The sequence below is a fragment of the Hemiscyllium ocellatum genome, chromosome 35 (genome assembly GCF_020745735.1).
Source record: "Hemiscyllium ocellatum isolate sHemOce1 chromosome 35, sHemOce1.pat.X.cur, whole genome shotgun sequence".
NCBI lineage: Eukaryota > Metazoa > Chordata > Chondrichthyes > Orectolobiformes > Hemiscylliidae > Hemiscyllium > Hemiscyllium ocellatum.
Genome location: NC_083435.1, coordinates 30,481,279 through 30,486,312, shown reverse-complemented (window position 1 = coordinate 30,486,312; position 5,034 = coordinate 30,481,279).

Below are 5,034 nucleotides of genomic sequence, written 5' to 3'. Positions count from 1 at the left end.
TTTCTTGTGTGGCGAGGCTGTGACTTTAAGAGTTGTATTTTGGCCTGGGTTTTGATTTTGGAAGAGAGGTTTTAAGACCGAGGTGTCGAGCCGTCTGTTTGAGTCCGATAAACAGCTGGTGAAGTCTTGGGGGATTTTCCTTAAAGCTGCAACAATAGAAGCAGCCTGGATGGGTGGGGTCAAGATCCCACAGCACCGAGATTTTCAGTTGAAGTTTTTCAGCAGTTGTTGCTGGGGTTAGAAAGCTGTAGCACACCCCTCCCTGTAACCCTGTTTCTGAGTGTACCTTCTCCTGGATTGGAGGAGAATTGTCGTGAGCCAGTCTATTTGACTGAATCTTGCCTTTTGGCCAAGGGGGCGTTCACGGGAGGTTACTGGACTGGAACAGTTAATTTGCTGCTAATATATGTATCATTTTATTTAGACAGAGTTAAGTCAAATCTTATCTTTATTTTTATTTTTGTCTGCATTTTAATTGCCAGTGTAAAAATAAAGTGTGCTTTTGTTTAACGTCATGAGGTTTGACCAAACAAATTGCACCTGCCTGGTACTCACCTTAAAAAGCAGGGAAAATTCGGGTCTACCACAGCAGGTCAGGCAGCATCCGAGGGGCAGGAGAGAGTGAGCTCTTCATCAGGAATGCCCCCATATTCCTAATGAAGAGTTCACGCTGGAAACGTTGATTCTCCCGCCCCTCGGATGCTGCGCTTTTCCAGCACTGCACCTTTCGACTCTGATCTCCAGCACCTGCAGTCCTCACTTTCTCCAAAGTTAGGGTCTTCTGCTTATGGCTTGAGGGGGTTTGGTCTGGCTCAGAACAAATGTACCTCATTGGGAGCAGGGGGGAGGTGTGGTCAAATAACTCGATTATTCAGAAAAGCTCTCAGCAGCGTCCATGCGTCTGAGTGTTGGGTGGATACCGTACCATTTTAAAGTCAGGCACACATCTTATGCCATAAAGGCACCCTAACCTCTCACCCAACGCCGAAATGTAACACTTTATAATTTACCCATAAATCTCAATTTTAGATCGAACTCACAGCTGAGGAACAGACCACATGGTCCCACTGCTCCAAGTCAGTGCTCCACTTTGATCCTTACCTTGTCTAATCAGAAGATCCTCGATACCTCCCACCCCCAGTCCTGTCAAGTGTTCCCTGTGAGGGGGAGCCTTGGGTAGTGTTGTAGAGGGCAGAGACCTAGGGGTCCAGATATCTATCTCTTTGAAGTTTGTGTCACAGGGAGACAGGGTGGTTAAGGCAGCGGTCAGCACACTGCCCTGCAATACTCCGACCTTCTGAGTATAGGGGTTGGGACATCATGTACAGGACATTGGTGAGGTCGCTTCTGTGTCCCGTTCTGATCACCCTGCTCGAAGAAGGATGTTATTAAATTAGGGAGGGTTCAGGAAAGATTCACCCGGTTGTTTTAAATTGGAGAGGGTTCAGAAAACGTTTACCCCACCCCACCCCCCCAGGATGTGGCCAGGAATGGAGGGTGTGAGATACAGAAATGGAAAGACTGGGACGGTCTTCACTGGGCGGTTGAGGTGTGATCTTACTGAGGTTTATAAAATAATGAGGGGGTATAGATAGAGGTGATGGATAGCAAAGTTATTCCCCCCTTGGCTGGCGGAGTTTGGAACTAAGAGGCGCATTTTTTTTTAAGGTGAGAGGAGAAGGTTTTTAAAAAGAATCTGAGGGGCAGTATTTCACACAAAGAGTGGTTCATGGAGTCCAGAACTAGAGGGCATAGGTTTAGGGTGAGAGGGGAAAGATATAAAAGAGACCTAAGGGGCAACTTTTTCCCACAGAGGGTGGTACGTGTATGGAATGAGCTGCCAGAGGATGTGGTGGAGGCTGGTACAATTGCAACCTTTAAGAGGCATCTGGATGGGTATTTGAATAGGAAGGGTTTGGAGGGATAGGGGCTGGGTGCTGGCAGGTGGGACTAGATTGGGATGGGATATCTGGGTCAGCATGGACGGGTTGGACCGAAGGGTCTGTTTCATGCTGTATATCTCTGTGGCTCTGTGTGTGTGGAATGAACTTCCAGAGCAAGGGGTGGATATGGGCACCGTTAACAACCTTTCAACAACTACTGGATAAGTCCATGTACAGGAAAGGTCTGGGGGGCTGTGGGCCAGGAGCAGGCAGGTGGGACTGGTTGGGTTTGGGGGAACATGCCTGGCATGGTCTGGTTGGGCTGAAGGGTCTGTTTCCGTGCTGTCTGGCTCGGTGAGGACTTTGTGTTGTTTGTCCCTCACCAAGTTGCACACAGCTCCGTTGGGGAAAACGGCAGGTTTCCCTGTAAGTGTTCAGCATCCTGCTTGGCAAGGTCATGAAAGATTCCCGTCCTGCTCAAAAGGAGACAAACGTCACAATGACTTGGGCAGCTGACAAATTCGTAGACTCTCCCTGTAGTGTGGAAGCAGGCCAATCAGCCCATCGAGTCATGGTGGGGAGATGGTGGCAATGTGTAATATGACTGGACTGGTACTCCAGACATCCAGGCCAACACTCCAGGAAAGGGGTTTCAAAATTCACGATGGGCACCGGTGAGGCGGAAATGAATGGAATTGAAAGCTAGTCTCGGGCTAGTCTCAGCCATCGGGCTAATTGGCCTTTGTACGTACTCCAGCCGTTCTGCAATGAGTGTCCCTCTTTTGATAGATTGAGGAGAATTACTTCAGGATCGAGGATCTCCTGGTTACGAGGAGAGTTTGGTGAAGTTGGAGATGTTTCCCAGGGAGGAAGCAAGTCTGAGAGGCGATCTCATGGAGATATTCACAGCCACAAGGTACCTGCACACACAGAGTAGGTGGGGAGAAACAGTTCCCACTCGTAACAACAACGGTCACGCATTTCAAGTTTGGGGTAAAGGAGGTATAGTTAGTAAGTTTGCAAATGACACCAGAATTGGAGGTGTAGTGGACAGTGAAGAAGGTTACCTCAGATTACAATGGGGTCTTGATGAGAGGGCCAGTGGGCTTGAGTGGAAGATGGAGTTCAATTTAGATAAATGCGAGGTGCTGCATTTTGGAAAAGCAAATCTTAGCAGGACACACACATAGTTCCTTGAAAGTGGAGTCGCAGGTAGATAGGATAGTGAAGAAGGTGTTTGGGTATGCTTTCCTTTATTGGTCAGTGTACTGAGTACAGGAGTTGGGAGGTCATGTTACGGCTGTACAGGACATTGGTTAGGCCACTGTTGGAATATTGTGTGCAATTCTGGTCTCCTTCCTATCAGAAGGATTTTGTGAAACTTGAAAGGGTTCAGAAAAGATTTACAAGGATGTTGCCAGGGTTGGAGGATCTGAGATACAGGGAGAGGCTGAACAGGCTGGGGCTGTTTTCCCTGGAGCGTCAGAGGTATATAAAATCATGAGGGGCATGGATAGGGTAAATAGACAGGGTCTTTTCCCTGGGGTGGGGGAGTCCAGAACTAGAGGGCATAGGTTTAGGGTGAGGGGAGAAAGATATAAAAGGGACCTAAGGGGCAACTGTTTCATGCAGAGGGTGGTACGTGTATGAAATGAGCTGCCAGAGGATGTGGTGGGGGCTGGTACAATTGCAACATTTAAAAGGCATCTGGATGGGTATATGAATAGGAAGGGTTTATGGGACTAGATTAATTTAGGATATCTGGTCGGCATGGATGAGTTGGACCCCTGTGAGTGGTTGGGGGTTTGGAATGTACCGTCTGAGTGTTCAGTTGGATGGCAGGTTCAGTTGTGGCTTCCCAACGGGAGTGTTCTCCGAAAAGGGGCAGTGCTTGCTCACCGTGACAGGGGGCAAGGCAGGACGCTGGCAGTGGGTCAGCTGCTCATTTGGGAGGGGCCTGTGCAGAGACGACAGGCCAAATGGCACTGGGAATAAGCTGGCCTCCTTGCCAGCTACCCACCCCCTGCCTCCGTTGACTCGGCTATGAGGCTTTTGATGTCTGCCCTGAAGGAGCAGCTTTGCCTGGTTCCAGGGCGCCAGCTGTTCCGGAGCTTGGGCCTCCATCGCGCGGTGATGTGTGCGTTAACCTTTAACCCCCCCACACCCACCCAGCCCATGTACACACTGGCACCACCTCCGAACCTCGCTGCCCGTATACAAGAGGGCTGCAAATCGATGGCGGGCTTCGAAAGGTTTCAGAATACCCTCGGTGGAGACTGTTCGGCCTGCTGCTTTCCTGCTAGCCCTCTGAAGGGGCCATTTGGTCATCCCTAGCTCTGTTGCTTGGTTCCCCCTCTTTCCTCCCCCTCCCCAAACCAGCCCTCTAAGGTCTTGCCCTTTCTAAGAGTTGTTCAGTTCCCTGTTGAAAGCTAACAACCGAATCTGCTTCCACCTCCCTGGGAAGGGTTACACCCAAAATGTCAACGTCTCCACCTCCTGATGCTGCCTGTGAGAAAGTCTGTGGCCTTGAACACTACAACTAAACAGGAATATGCAGGGAAACGCTTGGTCGTGGTTCGGGGTGGGAGGGCTGGCATTTGTTCAGAGGAATTAAGGATATATCTTCTTAATGTCAATGGATCAGTGTAAATAAGGTGATAACGTTTGTTCACTTGGGGAACGTGTGGCAGTACTTCCTTGCCACGCTGAGGGCTAGACGCTGCGTTCTTTTCACAGTTGGATGATGGATAACTGAGTTTGTAGTTTATATTGAAGACCCTTCACAAAACTCATCCTCAATTGGAAAAGAACTTGTAGTTTAATGAACTGCGTGGAGTATGCAAGTGATTGAGCAATCCTGGTACATTTTCACATATACCACACCGAGCAGACTTGAATTTATGAAGCCCAGTTCCCTCATCTTGACTGTTCCGGAATGGGAATGTCTCATTACCCTTACAGGCTCGGGAGTTGGATGATACACACACACACACACACACACACACACACACACACACACACACACACTCGTCTAAATGTTTTTGGAAAAATCATGAGGTAACCTCTCTCGGCTAACATGCCCGGTCCCACTGTCCGACAAAATGGCTTTTACTTTTAAAATCATCTTGATTTTAATTTGCATTTTGGGGAT